General features: G+C 34.8%; 1 pseudogene across 1 annotated transcript; it reads right to left on the bottom strand.

Moving 5' to 3' along the window:
- Positions 1-22,016: 22,016 nt before the first annotated feature.
- Positions 22,017-23,251, bottom strand: LOC308499304 (keratin, type II cytoskeletal 8-like; annotated as a pseudogene). The gene has a single exon. The product of its transcript is annotated as a keratin, type II cytoskeletal 8-like (transcript).
- Between the last annotated feature and the right edge of the window lie 412 nt (positions 23,252-23,663).

Below are 23,663 nucleotides of genomic sequence, written 5' to 3' on the forward strand. Positions count from 1 at the left end.
TCCCAAGAACAGACCAAGAAAGAGGAGTGATTAGGCACAAATTTAGGTATAATCTTCGATGACTTCAATTGCAAAGATTCTTGCAGGGGCCTGCTTGAAATAAAATGTGTAGAACCTAATGTTTGTTTTGCTAAGGCATGCTTCGATAAGTCATACTTTTTCTTAATTTTTTTGAAAAAGGTGTGAGTGTGAAGGGTTTTCTGATTAAGGGTTGCATCTTTACATTCCCATAGCAAGTTTTTGTTCACAGACGTGTTGTTATCTGCTGTCATCTCAAAATCATATATACGGGACACTTACATGTGCAAATGATAACTGAATGGCCCCACCATTAACAGGGGGTATTATGTTAATTAGTTGTTAGTTGTAATTATAATTAGACCCCAGCACTGAAGTATCTCTAAATTACTTTTTTTCCTTCAATTAAAGCCTTCAGCATTTTTGCAACCTGTCATTGACCTACCATCCAGGAGTGATTTGCTGATTTTGTGCCTAGTTTTCTTATTGATTAAAAAGAAATAACACTCATGGTCTATAAATTTAAAAATATATTAATTTACACTGAGAAGTAAAATAATGCTAGAGTACATATCAGAACACCTGGATTATAGACCCAACTAACAGCCCTCTGACCTTGACAAGTTGCTAAAGCTCTATTTTGGTTTCCCCCTATATTTCAGCTTTAAAATTCTCCAGTTCTAAGTAATAACAAATACTATATTTAGCCATGGCATTACAATAGTCCTTTTTGTGTTAATTTTACAAAGGTCAGACAAATTTGTTATCACTGTAACTTCTGGCACAATAAGTAATTCATATGACTTTCATGAAACCAGTGGCTTTAAACATTTTTGGCCATGACCATAGAAAGAAATATATTTTACATAGTGACCCAGTAAAACTTTCATGATTCAGTACTTACTATATACAACAACCCCAATATTTTCTATCCTACTTGTTTTCTTTTTTAGTTTATTTTCCCAAATACTGGTCAGGATCCTCTTCATTGATTTCATAACCCAATGAGTCATGACGCTCGTTCTGAAAAACATTGACTTGAGAGTATATACTAAGGTTTATATTTCTTGGACTCTACATGAGTTGAGTTCTGATTAATAAGGATCTCCCAATATACTCTCAGACAAAGTTTCCCGAAGTATGTCTTGGAATGTTAAATGTTTTACAAAAAAAAAAAAAAATTGTCTGACAGTCAAAAAGTTTGTGAAGTATTCAGATAAACAAAATGAAATGAATTTCTTTTTGTTTGGAACTTTACAGGGACTTTAATATCCTAAGTATACTGTGAATCTTCAAGAGAGATATAGTGCACTTTTGTCCTCATATTGATGTGACCATAGAATGCTTTTCTCTCACGCTTTATCCTCCAAGGAACACACTAGGGGGAATGCCATTACAAAGACCAGTTATTAAAGTACAATGAACTTTGAGTCAGATAGGAAGGATTCACATGTAGACTCAGCTTCAGTTTTCTTGACTCTAACATCGGTTTAATAATACTGCTTTTGCAAAATGTTTATGATAATTAACATAATCTTGCATGTAAACTGTCTAGCACAGTGTCTAGAAAATAGTAAGGGCTTAAATGAAAAATATTTTTTAGACAAAACGATGTGGCATAGGTACAGATGACTCATTGATACTGAAATATGGCAAGTTCTAAGAAAAGTAGGAAAATATAAACAGCTAAAATGGATGAACTTTTAAATTTTACCAGAGATAACATGAGGAGTCAAAGGCAAAGAAGTCGTTGAGTTCCTTCCACAAACAGACCCCTATCTGCCTGTGTAGCATGTTTCTTTGCCTTCAGCTAGTGTTGTGTCCCACACTCATGTCCACACTTGCTGGTATTGATTTTTCAATCTGTAACACCTTTCTTCTTCCTTTCCACAAGACAAAGAATGTATTACAGAAGATGCTAATAGATTCTCCACAAAAATGCTGAAGAAATGTTTGTAATGTTTTCTTCCAAAGTATGTTTTAAGTAGGGTCAATGTAAGAAATCCCCAAACCTGTAGAGAATTTTTACGAGTTTATTTGAGCCAAACTGACAATTCCCAATAAGCAAAATCTCAACAGACTGAGAGAATGCTCTGGAGAATGGTAGTTTTGCAGCTAATTTTATACATTAACATCAAAGGAGGAGAAATAAGGAGGCTTACGTGAAATCCACTGGTGGTAGATTAAGTGAGGGAGAAGGAGAAAGCAAAGTGGGGGATTGGATAAAAAGTAAAATGGAGAGGTACATACTTTTTACATTTATGGTACATACACATGGTATGCGGGGAACAAGATAACAATGAGGGGTTCTGTGCTCTTGTGCTCTGGTGCCAGCAGTTGTGCCTTGAGGGGTCTAGAAAAAAAGATTACTCGGACATTTCAAAGGTATGTTATATTAGATGCAAAAAGACAACAGACAGGCTCATTTAAGGTAAACATTGCCCTTTCCTTGTCAAAGAAGCTACAGGCCTAGGAAATGACTAACCACAAAGTGACTCGCTTTTAGTTAGAAATTTTTTATGTTCAGACTACCATATGTGATTACTTTCAGTCTCTGAGTTTGCAGGCCTCCCTTGAGCTTGTTAGGTTTAGTATGTGACCCCTTTTTCATCTGTAGTAGAGAAATGATTTCCAAAGTAATCACATGTATGTGATTACTTTAGTGAAATCATCCCCTTTAAACTTAAGTTTCATGAAATCAGTTGATGGATGGACATTTTAATCTGTGCATCCTTGTATCGGCAGCAATTAACTAAGCAGAGGTGTGTGTGTGTGTGTGTGTGTGTGTGTGTGTGTGTGTGTGCAGGTGTGTGCAGGTGTGTGTTTTCTGTTTGAGGGAGACTGGTCAGTGCTGTGTTTGTGGACATTTTGATACCGAATGTTTATTGTATATTAAACATATAATTAAAAATTTTGTCATTTCTTGCAGCAAGAAATTCATTTGTGCGTTTGTTATAGCTTCCACTGTTTACCTTTTCCACACATTTTTAAAGACTTTATTTATTTAGAGCAATTTCAGGTTCACAGCAAAATTGAGGGGGCAATGCAGAGATTTCCAATATACCCCCTACCCCCACATGTGCATAGCCTCCTTTATTATCAATATCACCCCAAAAGTAAGAAAAGAGTGATACATTTGTTAGAATTGATAAACCTATATTGTCACATCATACTCACTCAAAGTTCATGGTTTATATTATGGTTCACTCTTGTTTTTGTACATTCTATGGGTTTGGACAAATGTATAATGGCATGTATCCATCATTATAATATCATAAAAGAATTTTCATAACCCTAAAAATCTTCTGTGCTTCACCTATTCATTCCTCCCTCCCCGCTAACCCTTAGCAAACACTGATCTTTTATTTATCATTTCCATAGTTTTGACTTTTCCAGAATATCATATAATTGGAATCATACAACATGTAGCATTTTCAGATTGGCATCTTTCATTGAGTAATATGCATTTAAGTTTCCTCTATGTCTTTCTATGGCTTAATAGCTCACATGTTTTTAGCACTGAATAATATTCCATTGTTTGGATGTACCACAGTTTATTTATCCACTGAAGGACATCTTTGTTGCTTCCAAGTTTTGGCCATTATAAATAAAACTGCCAGAAGCAGCATCCGTGTGTAATTTTTTTGCGTGGACATAAATTTTAAATTCCTTGGGTAAATACCAAGAAGCATGATTGCTGTATCATGTGGTAAGAGTATGTTTAGTTTTGTAAGAAACTACCAAACTGTTATCTAAAGTGGTTGTACCATTTTGCGTTCCTACCAGCAATGAATGAGAGTTCCTGTTGCTCTACATCCTAGCCAGCTTTTAGTGGGTACATGTTTCAGACTTGGGCCATTCTAATAGGTGTGTTGTGGTATCTCATTGCTGTTTTAATTTGTGTTTCCCATATGACATACTCATATGAGGTGGAGCATCTTTTCATATACTTATTTGCCATCTGTATAACTTCTTATAAGTGAGGTGTGTGTTAAGGTCTTTGGCCCTTTTTTTTTTTTTTTAATTGGGTTGTTAGTGTTGAGTTTTAAGGGTTCTTCTTTGTATAGGTTACATAGCAGTCCTTTATCTCTATTTTATTTGGAAAAAAAATTGCAAATATTTTCTTCTAGTCTGTGGCTTATCTTCTCACTCTTTTGACTCTGTCTTTTACAAAGGAGAAGATTTTTTTGTTTTTATAATGAAGTTCTTTCCCACACTTTTAGTATATCTAATGACCTCCTGTCAATATTCAGTAGATGGAATATAATTGTTTCCCATGCTCAAATAACTCTGAGATATTCTGTACTTAACTTTGTTCAAAGTGAGAGTACAGAACTTTATTGCATTATAATCAACTAAATTTATATCCACCTCTTCCTCTAAATTGCTAGTGCCTTGACAGCATTGACCTCTGCTTTATTCATTTTCAATTACAATTATCTAGCATAATTCCCATCTCATGGAAATTGTAGCTTCCTTAACTACTATACTCTTAGCATGTCTAGGGAAATCATGTCTTTTTTCCCTTACCTGGTGATGAGGTTGATTCCAGGTCCTGGGATTCCTGACACCTAGAGCTAACACAGAGAAACTTTAGAGTAGGTACATGGAACTCACCACTATAGGACCGTGAAAGTTGAGCATATTGACCATCTTCTCCATATCCCTACCCTCTATAGTCTCAAAGAACACAACTATAAGACCTGCAAAATGAGGTAATGGGGCAGAGAGCAGCACATATAGAATTACAATGTTGCTCAGTCAGGACAAGAGTCTCCCTCTCATACAGCACCCTCCCTGCTTTATGTAATACTGATTTTTCATTTGTGGATCAGAGAATCAAGCATGCCTCCTATACATTACTCTTATTATTTGTTTAGAACAAGGCATTAGGTTGGTTAGGAGTTAGGATGCTAAACTTTCGTACTCATAAAATAGAATCTGACACGTAGTAGGCACTCAAGAAATATTTGTTGAATGAATGAGGAAGTTAATATTGACTATCTTTACTTAACAGAGTGAAATAAATAGGTTTTCTTTCCTCTCTACTATCAGTGAATAAGCTATTTCAATCTTGGACCCTTTTCACAAGAGTTTTTGCAAGTCCCATTGAAAGGAAAAAACAAAAACTTAAACAGGAAAGTTTATAAACATAAGGATCAAGAAATTAGAAATGGGAAAACCCTACTAGATCATCTGGTTCATGCTCTAGCTAGTGGTTGAGGTAGTGTTGTTCCCATAGACTTTTTCTTCAGAGGAAAACCAATAAGGATAAATTTGGACATCCAGGATTTTTTAATTTAATCATTTGCTTTTAGAAGAATAACTTTACTATGCAACAAGACTTGAAAACTTATTCCTCATCTTCCTTGATTTTCCTCCCTTTTCATGACCTGGATTATTCATTGTACCCTCATCTTTAATTAGCACCATAAATATCCTTCTTTCTTTCCTTTATAAGATTTAGTTTTATAGTTAATGTAATTAACTGTTCATAACCAACTAACATGAGCAGATATTGCTATCAGCCTTCCATTGTTTTTATAATCTTTTTCTACAAGTGTTTGAAATATTTTTTGCTTGGAAACTCTAAATGGCAACAGAAGATCAGAGTCTTCCTGGGGTTTAAACAGCAATGAGGGAGTTTTAAAATTCTTCCAAATGTTCCTTGATCTGGCATAACCTAATAAGTATAGCTATTTTATTAGTGATGCATTTAGAATTATCGTCAAATTACATTGCATTTATGCTATGATTTTCCTCTTGATAGTTCAAGAAACTCTAATATAGTGGAACTTGGGATAAAACAGATGAGTGTTTAGGACTACTGAATGTAGCCAATGTATTCTCTTGGAGAAGCAGGGGTTCAAAATCAAAGATGTGGTATAGTGCTTTTCACATAGTTAACCATTGAACAAATATATGATAAATTTAATTAAACAGCTAACTGACTCCTACCAACCATACCAGTGCTTAAATTTTGAAGTGCCACCATACTGTGAACTTCAGAACTGCATGTTGCTTTCTGTAATTCTCAACTCAATGCTACAAAACATTTGGGAGGTACCTCACAGTACAAGACTGAATTAATTTCCATTTAGAAAAATAGTGTAGGATTCACCATTTTCAATGGGACTCAATATGATGTAAATTATCAAATTAGCAGTTACAGCTCTTAAATCGGATTCTTTTACAAAAGAATGTAGGTTACCTTCAAGTCAGAAACTTAAGTGTTCTGAATTTATACTAGAGTCAAAACAAGATGAAATGGGTTTATGTGGAAAAAGCTATATTAAAATTACATTTGAGAATCCCTCCACTTATGCAGGATTTGTTACGGTAAATTGACAAAATAAATTCTGTAAGAAAACTTCCTGTAGATTTTGAGATTAGGACACTCAACTCTTTCTATGCTGTCTAAAACCAGAGAAACAGAGTCAAATGTCTTTGGGGTAATCAATCCAATGACTATGCAAAAACTACGGTTTTGCTATAGGGTGAGACACAATGTATTTTAAAAATTATTGTCGTACAGTTGAACTAAGTTTATATTTTATTATTTAGTTATCTGAACCATCATATTATTTATCCACTGACTGGCAAAGTTTTCACAAAATGTTTTACAAGGGTTTTGTCTTTTTTTCCTTTGAGGGAAAAACAAGCAAACTTAGCATTCCACTGAGTTATCTCATAAAAACAGCTTTTCAATAAGATCAATTCTTTATTTCTTAGGGTGTTATATACATTCATTAAGGTAGCAAATTAACTTTTCCAGACTAGAATTAAGAATAATTTGCACAGAGAAAATGGGAAGAAGAAAACAATTCACCAAAGAAATGGAAAATTAGTTATGAAATCAACAACCAGTACAAGACTGCCTCTCCTTAAGAAAACAACTCACAATCTTAGAATTTAGCTATTTAGGAAGAAAAACAGAAACAAACAAAACAAAAAACAAACTCTAATCTGAAAAGTTTGGGGTTTTATCTGAATAGATTCTCAGCCAGAAGATAAACCAAATGTAATCAAGCTAGAAATTGTTGCTGCTCTTATTTGGTTGCTATTATTGCAAAGGGTCAATTATTTTAAGAAAAAACAAACAAACTAAGATTTATGTCTAGGGTATTTATTTTGTTATTATCACACTAAAAGCAAGAACAGAGAAGCTACCACTATTCTGACAAATTCAAATGATAAACACTTAGTAGAGACATTTGAAATGTGAAATTATACAACCATTTTAGTAGTCTTATGCCATCTCAAAGAATTGTGAGCATTTTAGAAAGAACTTTTGCCATCAGTGTAACTTAACACAGAATCAAATAGTCTAATGATATTTAACGCTTTTCCCACATTTGGAAAAAAATTATCAGAAATATTTAATCTATTTTATTTTTATCAATACTTTAAATTAATAATAGCATAAGAAAGTTATGCAAATCTATAAAACTTTACTTATTCCTCAATTCTGTTGCCTTTAGTAAAAAAAAAAGTTTCAACATTTGAACTAAATACCGGTTTATGACAATTCATGATGAAAACATGTCTTCATTTACTATGCAGTTTTCTTCCCACTCTAAAAAGAAATGTACGTGCACATGAGAAGTTGACCCGTGGATTGATTTATTTATTTATTTATTTATTTATTTATATATTTAATGCATATGTTGTATGCAACTCTTAGCTGTTCTGATATGTTAGAATCATAGAATCATATAGCTGTTCTGATATATATGTTCTGACATATATATAGTTATTTATTTATATATTTAATGCATATGTTGTATGCAACTCTTAGCTGTTCTGATTCAGTAGATCTGTGAAATTTGGTCTTTATGTTTTTCTAAAGTTTCACAGATAACTCAATCTAAACTGTGTCCAAAAGCATGCTGCTCAAACTTTTAGGTACCTAATAAATGCAAATTCTCATGCAGTATAAGTTTGGGGTAGTGCAGTTTTAACAAGTTCTCCAGTAATAGTGACGTGGCTAGTCCTCAGAAAACACTGAGTACAAGGCCCAGGGACATACTATTCATAGATAATTACAGAAAATAGGAACCACGTGACATTAAAACCAAGCTTGAGCTATGTAGAATAACATCTAATTTTGTCTCCTATTCCTTACTAAACATCCATTATACACAATCAACATATAATTCAGAACTGAGTAGAAATAAGCCCAGGAAAGCATCTTGTGGTATTGATTAGATTAAATGTGCTTTGACTAAAAAGGCATGTGTTTTTTTACACAGTGAGCATGTCATTAAACCAAACCAGTTTACAAAAGGTTAATTATTAATTTTTTGAAAAATAAATCACAATGTACAATCTACAATCTCTCTCAGGAATGTTTGGTGCCCACAGTAACTCACTACAGATATTTCCCTTTGAGGTGCTACGTTTCTGAACTGCTCATGCAATAAGCATCCTACACTGAGGATGGAAATTTGCTGACAATTTGCTGTCCATTAATAGTTTAGAATTCAAGGAACTGTCTGATGTCATTCATCTTTGAGAAAAGAAAGGAATTGTTGAAGGAATTCGTTGATAGTTTTATTGCAAGACTAACTACTAGGTACTGTAGTTTGAGGGACTTAATTATAGAATAATTTTCTTGATAAAAATCAAGTCTTAAGTAATTCTAATATTTTAACATATGTTTCAAGACCATATATAATGTCTCTTGGATTCATAATTCCTGTTTTTCTCTTATATAATATAATATGGCTTCTTTAAATGCTGTTTTTGGGTATATAAATGTCCTACTAATAATCCGTTTGATTAGAAAATACTGTTCTTTCATCCTCTATGAAAACATATGAAGTGTTCTTATTATTAATATGTAGATAGAGATAAGCTCTATTAAGAGAATATTCTATAACAGATGTTAACTATTTATTATCAGCACATTTACTTGTTTTGCTCTGTCACTATTCTTTTTTCCTATATCCCCTCAACCCCACTCCCCATACATACATCTCAGCTACAAGGACAAGCATAGACTCAAAGTGAAAGGGTAGAAATTGACACTCCAAGCAAATGGTACCCAGAGAAAATCAGGTGTAGCCATAATGATATCAGATGAAACAGACTTCAGGGTGAAAAAGATAACAAGAGAAAAAGATGGACATTTCATAATGGTAAAGGGGACTATACAACAAGAAGACATAACAGTCATCAATATTTATGCCCCCAATCAGGGAGCACCAAAATATACCAAATGACTACTAACAGAACTAAAGGGAGAAATTGACCAAAACACAATTATACTAGGGGACTTAAATACATCATTGACAGCTATGGATAGATCATCCAAACAGAAAATAAATAACGAAATTGCAGCCCTAAATGACACATTAGATGAAATGGACATAATTGACATATATAAAGCATTTCATCCTAAAACATCAGACTATACATTCTTTTCGAGTGTACATGGAACATTCTCAAGGATAGACCATATGTTGGGGCATAAAATCAGCCTCAGCAAATTTAAGAAGATTGAAATCATACCAAGCATATTCTCTGATCACAAGACTTTGAAATTGGATATCAATTGCAAAAAGAAAACAGGGAAAAACACAAATACATGGAGATTAAACAACATACTTTTAAAGAACGACTGGATCAAAGAAGAAATTAGAGGAGAGCTCAAAAGATACATAGAAACAAATGACAATGAAAATACATCCTACCAAAATTTTGGGGATGCAACAAAAACAGTTTTAAGAGGGAAATTTATATCATTACAGGCCTATCTCAAGAAACCAGAAAAATCCCAAATAAATAACCTCATGTTACACCTTAAAGAACTAGAAAAAGAACAAGTGAAACCCAAGGTCAGCAGAAGAAAGGAAATAACAAAAATCAGAGTAGAACTAAATGAAATAGAGAACAAAAATACAATAGCAAAGATTAATGTGACAAAGAGCTGGTTCTTAGAAAAGATTAACAAAATTGACAAACCCTTGGCTAGACTCACTAAGATAAGAAGAGAGAAGACACTAATCAACAAAATCAGAAATGAAAAAGGGGAATTATCACGGACACCACAGAAATACAAAGGATCATGCAAGAATACTATGAAGGACTATATGCCACCAAATTAAATAACCTAGAAGAAATGGACAAGTTCTTAGAAACAAAGCTGAACCATGAAGAACTGGAAAATCTAAACAGACCAATCACCAGTAACAAAATTGCATCAGAAATAGAACACAAAATCATCAGATTTGTTTGGAACCACAAAAGACCCCGAATAGCCAAAGCAATCTTAAGAAAAAAGAACATTACTGGAGGTATTGCACTCCCTGACTTTAGCTTGTACTACAGGACTACAATAATCAAAACAGCATGCTATTGGCAGAAAAACAGGCACATAGACCAATGGAATAGAATTGAGAACCCAGAAATAAAACCACATAAATATGGACAGATAGTTTTTGACAAAGAAGCTAAAAACATACAATGGAGGAAAGACAGTCTCTTCAATAAATGGTGCTGGGAGAATTGGATAGCCACGTGCAAAAGAATGAAACTGGACTGCTGTCACCATGTACCAAAATTAATTCAAAATGGATCAAAGACTTAAGCATAAGACCTGACACAATAAACTGCATAGAAGAAAACATAGGTACTAAACTTATGGACCTTGGGTTCAAAGAGCATTTTATGAATTTGACTCCAAAGGCAATGGAAGTAAAAGCTAAAATAAATGAAGGTGACTATATGAAATTTAAAAGCTTCTGCATAGCAAAAGAAACCATGGACGAAATAAAGAGGCATCCAACTGAATGGGAGAAGATTTTTGCAAACAGTGCCTCCAGTAAGGGGCTAATATCCAAAATATATAAGGAACTCATGAAACTCAACAACAAAAAAACAAACAACCCAATTGAAAAATGGGCAGAGGACCTGAAGAGACATATCTCCAAAGAGGACATACAAATGGCAAATAGACATATGAAAAAATGCTCAACATCACTAATCATCAGTGAAATGCAAATAAAAACCACAATGAGATATCACCTCACCCCAGTCAGAATGGCTATCATCAACAAGACAAATAGTAACAAGTGTTGGAGGGGCTGTTGAGAAAAAGGAACCCTCATACACTGTTGGTGGGAATGCAGACTGGTGCAGCCATTATGAAAGGCAGTGTGGAGTTTCCTCAAAAAATTATGAACAGAATTACCATATGACCCAGCAATCCCTCTCCTGGGTATCTACCCCAAAAATTTGAAAACATGTATACATAAAGACATGTGTGCTCCAATGTTCATTGCAGCTTTGTTTACGGTGGCCAAGACATGGGAACTACCAAAATGTCCTTTGACAGATGAATGGATAAAGAAGTTGTGGTATATATACACAATCGAGTACTATTCGGCGGTAAGAAAAGATGATATAGGAACATTTGTGACAACATGGATGGATCTCGAGAGTATAATGCTAAGCGAAATAAGTCAGACGGAAAAAGCAGAGAATTATATGATTTCACTGATACGTGGTATATAAACCAAAAACAACAAAAGAACAAGACAAACAAATGAGAAAGAAAAACTCATAGACACAGACACTAGTTTAGTGGTTACCAGATGGTCAGGGGGGTAGGGGGAGGGAGATGAGGGTAATGGGGATCAAATATATGGTGATGGAAGGAGAACTGACTCTGGGTGGTGAACACACAATGGGATTTATAGATGATGTAATACCGAATTGTATACCTGAAATCTATGTAATTTCACTAACAATTGTCACCCCAGTAAAAAAATATATATAATAAAAAAAAAATCTTATTTTAACCAGTCTGAGTAAACCCACAACTACCAAAAAAAAAAAAAAAGCCATACATAAACGATGAGCCATCTTAGGAAGTTTTCTGAAACAACTATTGCATTAACGTAAGTATAAAACCTTCTACAGTATTATTCTAACAAATGCTCTGAGAATATAACTTCTTTATACTCAATGAGCCTAGTCAAAACAAAACAAAATAAAATCCTCATAAACATGCAAACCAGAGGCTGCTTAACTTGCAAATGACAAAAACATCTGGGTGTGCTCGTTTATTTATTTCAGCAAACAGAGCTCTCAGAAAAACTATGAAAAGTGTTAAGATTTTATTTGAGCCAAACTCACTTTCACTTAGTCCTTTTTGGATTAGATGGTAACTCTACCCACTACCGTTTCAGGCATGTAATTATTTCCGTTCTAATCCCCGCCTCCAGGCAAGGAAGAACCTTATCTAAATTATTTATTATTATTAGCTGACTTGGCTTTAAATTCTTTTACCCTTTTTACTGTGTGATAGTTATGTTATATTGTTATATTGTTACGTTTGTGTGTTTGTATACACACACGCACATACACATATAACGGGAGTGCCAAAAAACTGTATACATATTATTTGTATTCATCTTTTGTTATCGGTATATATTAAGTATTACAATTTTAATACAGTTTTTTCCTTTCTTAAAAAGTGGATATATTTTTTGGGGCACCCTCTGTATATATGAATAGAGTGAAGGAATAAAATGGAGTCACTATAGCCAAGCTGTTAAATTACTAAAATCAAGCAGGTTGAGGTATGAGGAAATGATTCCATTCTTGTTTAACTGGGAACCCAAACTTTTGAACTATCCAGTCCTAGGTCAATTCCTTGATATATACCAGACCTCCACATAACCTTCTAATTATCCACTGAAGGACTCATGTATCCAGACCACTTGACATCCACTTGGCATCCATCATCCAGAACACCTGACATCTGACTGATAACTGTCCTGAACCAATGCTAGGGCTAAGAATGCGGAACTAATTCTTCTCAAGGCTGAACTTTTTACTATAAGAACAATTTTTCTTTTTTTTTCAAACACTTCTGAGTTTTTGACTAGTTGTGTTTCCAGTTTGCAAACCCGAAGACCCTTGATTAAATCTTTATCATTTATTTCAAACAAAGCCTGCAGATATACATATATGTAACATACATGTAACACAGGCATACTACCATCATACATATATGTACATATACATGTATATATCCTGTTATTATAATGTTACCATAATTAAAATAAAATATCCAGATTATGCTTACAATATTGTGATATTTAAGAAATATATACATATATGTAATGTGTATATGCATATATACCTATATATACACACATATATATATATATATATATAAAACACTTATGCTTGTGATATTTTGTGAAAAAAATACATATGTAAAAATTTGGTCATTCAGATGATCAAAATATATTTCTCATTTATATTTTGTCTTCATTCACAGTTCCAACTCCCTTGGAACTTCTTGAGGGATAAGACCAACCATATCTGAGTTATATTGATGAGGTAGCTTTTGGAAAGCATCTAAGGATGGGAACTGTTTGCTAGAGGAACCAACCATTAACAGAGACATAGAACTTTAGTCCCACCTCCTGATTTCCAAGGAGGGAGGGGGGCTAGAGGTTGTATCAATCACTAGTAACCAATTATTTAATCAATCTTACCTACATAAAGAAGCCTCCATAAAAACCCAAAAGGGAACGGGTTCAGAGGGCTTCCAGGTTGAAGAACCAGAACCTTCCACATGCCACCATGCTCCGTGAAGACAGAAGCTCACTTGTTTGGGACCTCGCCCTATATATCTCCTCATCTGGTTATTGACTCAAATCCTTTAATATCTTGTGCAATAAATTGGTAATCTACTGAGTAAACAGATTTCCTGAGTTCTGTGAGCTGTTCTAGCAAATTAATTGAACCAAAGAAGAGGGTTATGGGAACCTCTGATTTGTAGCCAGTTGGTCAGAAGCACAGGTAACAACCTGGGCTTGTGATTGGTGTCTAACGGTGGGAAGTCTCTTAGGACTGAGACCCTAACCTGTGGAACCTACTCGTAGTACTATCTCTGGATAAAGTCTGAATTGAGTTGAATTGTAGTACATCCTGGTCATGTCCAAAAATTGCTTATTAGTGTGGGGAAGCCTACACACTCAAACACATAAACACACACACACACACACACACACAATCACATACAAACACACCAGAATCATGTCCAGGAGCCCAAGAAAATACGTAGATATCATATTAACACAGTACCAATGTAACATCACATATATAACACAATAACAGTGGATACTCATGTATACCCACACATAACATCTAGCAATTTTAAGTAGTGTAGCATTATAATATTTTAGGATAACTCTCAGGGTTTTTTTTTCCCTATTTTTTTTTTAGCTATTCACACTTCAAAAGAGGAAAAAAGCAAGCAAACAAAAAAGAGTAAGATAGAAAGAGAAAAAAAGTAGGAAAAGGAGAACTATAAGGAAAAGGAGGAAAAATCACATCGAAATTAGAATTATAACTTATTTTGTGGAGAATTGTATATTTATAAAATCAAATCCTCCCTGCCCTGCGTATGATGTGTCTTTCCATGTAGGTGTTTTCTATGACCCTCAGTAAATTTTCGTAAATTTTCTTCTTTTTACTGCTCATTAGTTCTAAGTTTATCCATAGATAGTTTAAATTTTGTTGCCATTGTGAAAGAAATCTTTGATTTTCATTGTATTTTCAAATGGTTACAGCTCAGTTGTAAAGCTATTTGAATCTTCATCTGCTCGATTCTTTTGTTTACATTTCAACTGATTCAGCATTCTAGGAGGTGTAGCAAATAAGATAATGAGAGTCATTTATTGCCCTCTTCCCACCCCAAAAACCAATAAATATGTGTGTAGATTTTCTTCCTTGCCCTTTGGTTGCTATCCATGGCTTTATAAATTTCTTAACCATTTTTACGTAGTTCCTACTTGATCATAATATGTTATTACATTAAAATCATGTTGTACTGAATTTGCTAATATCTTTAGAATGTTTACACTGTCATAACTTAGATGGAACTACAGTGTTTTGCACTTTGTAAGATTTTGCTATTAGGCTTATAGTAGCTAGATTAGAAAATTTTCCTTCTTTTCCTTGGGCCTTTATATTAATTCTTCCTTGAAAGTTTAGAAAAATTCACCTGTAAACCTATTAAAAAAGGAGCCTTAAGAAGTAACACAATTTTTAAATACTTCTCTGTTTCTTGGACTTTTGAGGTTTTCTAATTATTTTAGAATCCATCTTATTAATTTATATTTCTATAAAATATTATATATCTTTAAGATTGTTAACACAATTAATATAGTTGTATAATAGTCTATTTTAAAATTTTTATAGATATATTAATTTTGTAATTTTTTGTTTAGATTTATCATCACATTATATATAATTTTATGGTTTTTAATAAACCTGTTCCCAGCTATTATGATTGTCTATAGATTTTCAGTTTGTAATTACTTATTTTACATTTTGTATTAATTAGTTTTTTTCCTGCTTTCCTTAGAGTTGACTCCTCATTTACAAATGTTTTGAAGGTTTTAATAGTTTATTTTCACTCCTGTTTAATAATGGAAACATGTAAGCTATCATTTTCTAGAATGGCTTTGGTCCTTTAGTACAAGTTTTGATACATTGAATTTTCATTGTTCTTATTTTATGTGTAGTCTCTAATCTATCTAGACTATCTGGAAATTTTCTCTTTTGTTCAAGAGTTGCTTGGTGGAAGATATCCACTTCATCTTGTCACTGCCTAAGATGTAACTCCTATGTAAGTTCTTTAATAAATTTTTAATGTAATTCTAGGAAAAAAAAAAAGAGTTGCTTAGAAGTAACTGAATTTATTTTCTTTAGACTTATGCTATTAATTTCCCTTTTTACTTATTTTGCCTGGTGTTCAGTGAGGCTGTTTTAGTTTCAGAGTCAAGCTTTCTTCAACTCATTAAAATTGTCTTCACTTTTCATTAGTACTTTATTTCTTTGGCTCTCTCTTTCTGAAATCTCTATCATATGCATATTGAATTTCTTACTTCTGCCCATCAACCTAAATAAAGAGGTAAACTGAGGCAAACTCAAATTATCAGAAATATGAGTTTCTGATAATTTGAGTTTATTCAGGAATAACAGAAGAATTGCAATTCTGGAAATACACGCGGTAGCAAACTACAGAGGAGTCCATTGAAAACTTGGGGTGGGCTGTATTTATGGTTGAGGAGTGCAAAGAAGTGGAAGTCCTGCAGAGGCCAAGCAGAAAGTTCATTGTCTTGAGGACAGGGAGAGATTGTTGGCACATGTTTATTGGTCAGGAGATAAATCTTGATCATCTCTAAATCGGGCGTTTATGGGAAATTAGTCTCTCAGTTCTTAAGCTCCTTTCTTCTGAGAATAATGTATGTGTAAGATTCTCCATTTCATATCCTCCAGATCCATTTTCTAGATTAAAATCCTTTCACGTCTATACCTTTTTTCCCATTATTTTTATTGCTATTTCTCTTTATTTAGGCTCTGGTAGAATTTATTAAACATGTCAAAAATTTAAAATTCAATTTGCTATAACATACAAACCTTTCTTCACTGCCTTTTTCATTGCTTTTAATTTGGAAACCACTTTTTTAAAATAATTTTTAAATTATAGTTAAATTGTTCTTATGGGTCTCTTTTTATCACTGACCATATTGGTTACATAAATGTAGAGTGTCTTAGAATCTTACTGAGTACACAAAAAGGTTTCAAAATTTACTCCTGTTTCTTATAGTAAGTTCTAGGGCTTTGGAGCATTTCCGTTTGTTTGTACCAAAATAACAGATGTGCCTGATGATTTTCCTGTCTCCTCAGGCACACCTGAGGCAAAGGAAATTATCCTGTTCACAATTAGAAGCTGATAGGGAACTGTCAAAGACTTTGTGGGTCCCTCTGTTCAAACCTTTCTAGCATAAAAACATATAAATATGAAAACTTGAGATTTACTGTAATCATACTTTGCTAGTTCAGAGGTACAGTGGCCTGGGGAGAAATAGGAAGTATCTAAAGCCAAAGACAGCAAGTAGTAGCCAAGAATTAGCTGGCAGAGAACCACCATTCTTTGCCTGGCACAGTTTCACTTGTTAGGAGCCAAAGAAGAGCCCCACTTCTACCTAGTGGGCCAAGTAGGCAGGGAGTAAATGCCACTTTGGGCATCTCTGCTTGCCACGACCTCCTGGAACCAATTGTATTTCCCAGAAGCAGTAATAAAATCCATATTGTTCCGCTGACTTTGGATGGGGAAAAGGGAGAGGACTGGTGGCTTACGTGGATTTTGCCAGGCCTTTTGTACTTGCTTTCATTACTTTACCTATAGAGGATCGTGTTTCTAATCAACTATTTCTTCATTTCAATTCTGTTTATTCAAGCAACCCAAAATTCCTCAAAATTTCTCATGAAGGAAAATCACTGCTTCATGGGTTATCAGAATTAGTAAAAGCTCTTCCTTACTTTTATATTCCATTGATCATTTCCATTCAAATCATCAAATCATAATTTTTAGTCATATGTGCTTAATTAATAATCTTTGCTAATGGAGGGCTTTTTCTTTCTGTTTTTGTTTTGTTTTGTTTTGGTTTGGTTTTGGTTTTGGCTGTAAGATGCCTTCTATTGACATTCTAGGACACAATCCTATGCTTTCTATTTTATTTCTACCTCTGGTTGTAAAGTTTCTGAAAACAGTGCTTAATGATGGGGTCAGTTTGTCCTTTGACATCTGGGAAAATGTTAGACTTACTTTGGTCCATGAATGGAAGAAAAGTCTATGCTGCTCTCTTCACATTTTCCCGGCTTCCGGCATTTTCCAAAACAGCTGTAAAGAGAGTTTTGTTCCAGCACTTCAGAGATCCCGTTAGCCTTTTTGTTCAGAGAGGGTATATTTTTCTCCACAAATTAACAAGAATCCCTTCCACTAGAAAGTACAGAAAAAAAATATTTTAAATTTAAAGAGCAAATTACATTGGAGGTTCACTTTTTATAACAAAGGCAACAATTTCATTTGTAAATTAAATAATATTATGATAAAATATATACTTTCTTGACAGCAAAATCAATAAAAAATATGAAGGAATGAGTTGAATATTTTCAGATAAAATATATTGAAATTTCAAGGAAAAAATATAAAAATCCTTTTAAGATAAATTATCAGAAATATATTTTTTCAGGTCCTTATTTATGTAATCTTCTATTTCCTTCCAAAGAAAATTTTCCCTCTTAAACTTCTAATATCCGACCCCTTAAAATATCTTAAGTACCACCAAATTCTATCTGAATACTGCTATGCAATTTAAAAAGGGAGGCACTCTGATGAATGGAACCAATAATATAATCATTTCTCATTTTAATTCTCAGGTATTGATCATGCATGGACAGTGATCTACTCAAAAATTGTTCATAAATCAACTCACTACACTCTGCTATGAGACTTCTGGGGAAAAAATTCCATCTTTGTGCTTCTGTAGTCTGATTTCGTTTGTTTTTGTTTTTTTTACATTACGGTAACTCTTTGGCAAGGCAACAGAAATCATCAGCTATGAGGAATTCCCCTCACTTATACATTTCAAAAGATATTATTTAAAATCAATATTTTACACATAATAATATTCTAAGAAAATGCATTTGCCATGAATCCTTTTTGACATTCACTGTGTACTGGAAGACTTGCCTAGTGATAACACGGGAACACAGGCAGGGATGACATAATCTACCATTCCTTTACAAATAAACTTTTTCTAAATCAAGAAGAAAGACTGGCAGGATAAAACCCAGATTGCCAGGATATTGGAATGATTTATCTCTATTAGCCATCCATTGATTGATTCTGAGCAAACCTGATTCCTAAATCAATATTCCCTTCCTCCTTCCCTAAAGTTGCACAATCGGTTTAGGGAACTATATCAGTAAAGAATGCTTCTGACTTCATAGAACAGAAACTCTACAAAGAGTAACACTATCTGTCTTCAGATAACTAGATGTTTGGCAATAGTCTCTCCAGGCTAGTGAATTTATTCAAAAATATTATCACGGACCTGGCTGTCCATCTTTCTATCCTGCTCTCCTTAATGTGTGGGTCTTTTCCTCATGACTATGGCTTCATGGTCACAAAATTATTGCTGCACTCTAGGTATAGAACCGATGTTACAAGGAAGAAGGTTAAAAGAAAGTTAAACTGTGAAGGACAGTTGGTACCCATAATCAAGAAGACAAAATTGTCCCTTAACTCCAGCAAATTCTCTGTAATCCTCATAGCTGTGTCACATGGCCACCTCTAGCTTCAAGGATGTCTGGGGTATTCAATTACTTTAGATGGCTCCACTGCCTCCCTTAACAAAATCAGGGATATTTTAGTAAGAAAAATAAAACATGTATATTGAATAGACAAAGAGTTTCATCTGCTAAACAGACTTCCCTGACTGATGCTTTTTCTGTGGTCTAAGTGTAATTTTAGAGACCCTGGTTCTGAACAGCTGATTGATACTGGTGCGCATGAGTTGTATGTATTCACTTTTTCCGTATCTGAGTAACATGAATATTACGTTAATTTAAATAATCACTTACATAGGTTTTGTTTCACATACATTTAAATACATCAAATATATTCGTCACATGAACAATTTAAAAGAATTTATACAATGGACTTACTGATATTCCCTATAAATCCCTATTGAATTTTGACTTCAAAACCATAATTGCCTCCAACCCTTTAATATTTCAGAATACCCCACTTGATATCTACTCTATTGAGAATACTGAAGGCATTTCCTTCCCCTGTAACTTCATCTCTCCTCCTCAAAAGCCCTACTTGATACTGCCTTTTATCTACAAGAAGGAAAATAAAGGTCAGCTCTTTGTTTCAAGATTCATTATTCAAATTTACTGTTTTTTTAAAAAAATATTTTTTTTTAGAAAAGTTTGTGATTTACAGAAAAGTTTCAAAGATAGTACAGATAATTATCATACACTCAACACCCAGATCCCCTGTTATTAACATCTTACATTTGTCACAGTAAATGAGCCAATATTGATACACTATTAACAAAAGTCCATACTTTATTCAGATTTTCTTTGTTTTTTCCTAAGTCCCCTTTTCTGATCTAGTGTCTCATTCAGGATACTACATTATGTCTGCCTAGGTTCCTCTTGGCTGTGATAGTTTTTCACACTTCCCTTGTTTTTGATAAATTTGATAGTTTTGAATACTGATCACTTTGTAAAATACCCTTCAAGTGAGATTTGTCTGATATTTTTTCTAACAATTACACAACGTTTATAAGTTTCTAGGAAAAAGACGACAGAGGTAAAGTGCTGTTTCATCACATCATATCAAGGGTCCATGCTATCAACATGAGTTTATTGTTGATGTTAAACTTGATCACCTAACTGAGGTAGTGTTTTCAGGCTTCTCCTCTGGAAAGTCATTTTTACCCCCCTTTCCATGTTGTTTTCTTTTGGACAGAAGTTATTAGATATTGTCCACACTTAAGTAAGGGGTTATTTCCTTCTTGAGGTAAAAATATCTACATAAATTATTTGGAATTCTACATGGGAGATTTGTCTATCCCCCCATTAATTTACATATTCAAATTATTTATTTATTTATATCAGTATGGACTCATGGGTATTTATTTTCTACTTTGGATTATAATCCAGTACTATATTGTGCCATTGCTCAAATTTTTCCAATTTTGGACATCGGAAACTCTTTCAGTTGATTCCTGTGTCTCTTTGACATATTCCCGTCATTGGTATCTGTATTTTTGTTTGTTTTTTTTTTGGTACTTCCTTACTTTCTGTCATTACAAGATGCTCCAGGATCATTCTGTATATTTTCTGCCCTAGCCCTGGAATCAACCATTTCTCCAAGGAGCCTTGCTTTCTTTTATTGGAGAGTGGTATTAGACACCAAGACCTGGATTCTAGGTACAAATTTAGTTTTAGGTACGTAGCAGTTGTGATGTAGTAGAAAGTACACCTGAACTGAATTCAAACTTGGAATGAGCGGAAAAAAGATTCAAAGCCTGGGTCTATTATTTTCTAACTGTGTCATCCTGGCTATATTACTTAGCTTCTCTGCCCCTTAGTTTCCTCCTAATTAATATAGTATATTAGTACTAGCTAATACTTGTAGAACAGGATTTCTCAACCTTGGCCATGTTGACATATATGCCAGATAATTCTTTGTTGTTAGGAGCTGTCCTGTGCATTTGTAGAACATTTAGCAGCATCCCTGGACTCTACCCACTTGATACCAGCCAGTAGCATATGCCAGTAATGATCATCAAAAATGACTCCAGACATTGCCAAATGTCCCCTTGGGAATAAAATTACCCCCAGTTAAGAACTACTGTAGAATATTTCCTTTGTAGCAGGCATTAAGTACTTCAAATGCATCATTTCTTTAATGCTTACACATACATAAATCCATTAAGATTGATATTAATACACACATGCAGAAAGGGTAAAGGAAAAGGTAAGAAACTAAGTTTCCATAGCTAATTAGATGTGGTGCTGAGGTTGGAGCCCAGAGAGTCTGACTTCAAATCTTATGTTCTTAATAATAATACAACTCCTCTGTAAAAGATATAATAATTCTGCCTTCACCAAGCTATAATGAGAATTAAATGAGATGTCATCTATAAGAGATGTCATCTCATGGTTCTTAGTATAGAGCAGCAATAGTTATGTGATCTTGACAAGTCACGAAGCATTTCTTGTTTTACCTTTCTCATCTGTGCAAAGGGGCAGTGGAAGCACGAGTATATGTCCTTCAAGCTACGTACCTTCTAGCGCTAGTAAGTCACTAGGAATTCACAGGCAAGAAATGGAATCAGATTTCCAAGCATTATGAAATGAGTGAATGATAAGGAGGGGGAAATAAATATGAATATGGCGTTAAAAGTATTTGTATGATTACATGAACGAGAAATGTAATCCAGGAAAGATTCTCTTTCTTCTGTTGGAAGAGATCTGAGTATGTTTGTAGGCAGAATGTAAGAAACTTGTAGAAGGAAGAACTAAAGGCAAATACTAGAAGGATTATAGTAAGTAGAGCAACCTTGCTGTGGAGGCAGGAGGAGATTCAGATATGGATTCCATTAGCATTTACTGAATGCTTTGCATTCCAGACAAGACCAGCTCTCCTTGCCCTCCAGCAGTTTATGGTAGGTGGCAATCTCCACATCTAGGGCCAGCTTGATGTTCATGAGCTCCTGGTACTCACGCAGCCACAGGGCCATGTCCACTTGGTGGTACTCAGAGCAGCCCCTCCAGCTCGGTCACCTTGGCCTGAGAATCCTTGAGAGACAGCTCCTCACACCGCTCAGCATCAGGAATGACTGCCTCCAGGGAAAGCTTCTGCCGTTTGAGGAGGGCATTGATCTCAGCCTGGAATTGGCTGATGTTCCAGTTCATCTCAGAAATCTCTGTCTTCATGCGATGCAGGTCACCCGCATGCTTCCCAGCCAACATCTGTGGTTCCTGGTACTTGATCTGGTACATGGTCTCAGCTTCCACCCGGCTGTGGTCGACAGTCTCCTGGTATTGGGCCTTCACCTTGGCGATGGTTCCATCCAGGTCCAGGGATAGCACAACAGACGTGTGGGAGATCTGGGGCTGCAGCTCATGAATCTCCTCTACATACAGCTGCCTGTAGAAGTTATTCTCATCTGTCAGCCCTTCTTGGTGGGACTCCACCTCTATCTCCTTCATATAAGCTCCATCCATATCCTTCTTGATGAGGATAAATTCATTCTCCATCTCTGTGGGCTTGTAGATCTCATACGAATCCTCGTACATATTCTTCAAGTCCTCCACCAGCCCCTGCATGTTGCCAAACTGCCTTTAGCCTCAGTTTCTCCTGCCGTGGGAGGTTGTTGATGTCGCTCTCAAACATGTTTTCCATGTTGCTGTGAATTGTCTTCTGCTGCTGCAGGAAGTTCCACTTGGTCTCCAGAATCTTGTTCTGCTGCTTCAGGCTCCACGTCTGGTTGCTGAAGGAGGCAAACCTGTTTTTGAGGGTCTTGATCTGTTCCTTTTCCTGGGTGCACACAGCCTGGATGTTGGGGTTCACCTCCAGCTTCAGGGGACTCAGCTGGCTCTAGTTCACCTGAACAGCTGTAATGCTCCCCACACCCCCAGCCCGGGTCAGATTCATATTGATGCCCAGGCCAGCCCGGTAGCCGCTGCCCACCTGGGAAAAGGCCAAGGAGATGATTCTGATGCTGATAGCATGCGAGTAGGAGCGTCTGCTGAAGGCCTGGGGGCCAGACTTGGACACCTTGTAGGTCTTCTGTGTTCCCCTTGTGGACACGGTGGAGGCCGAACCAGACATAGCAAAGCCTTGTATTTTTATATATAAGGAGCTCCTACAAACAAACAAAACTGTAGTAGAAAAATTGTCAAAGGACCCGATTAAAAGAAAAAATATAAATGATTAATAAGCATGTGAAAATAAAAGTGAAATTTTAATGACTCCAATACACAAAATGCAAACAATAAGATATTTTTATCTCATACATTACTATGGATGGGTAAAAATATAATGCAAACTTGTACGTATGAGGTAAAAATATAATGCAAAAACTAAAAGTGCAAATTTATACTTTTCTGTTAAACAATTTGATACGGTATCATTTAGCTATTGCTGCATAGCAAACATTTTTAACATTTCAGTGACATATGAAAATAAGCATTTATTTCTCACAGGTTTCTGGGACAGTAGGAATGACTCTACTTCATTCTGA

Source organism: Rhinolophus hipposideros (genome assembly GCF_964194185.1).
Source record: "Rhinolophus hipposideros genome assembly, chromosome: 1".
Lineage (NCBI taxonomy): Eukaryota > Metazoa > Chordata > Mammalia > Chiroptera > Rhinolophidae > Rhinolophus > Rhinolophus hipposideros.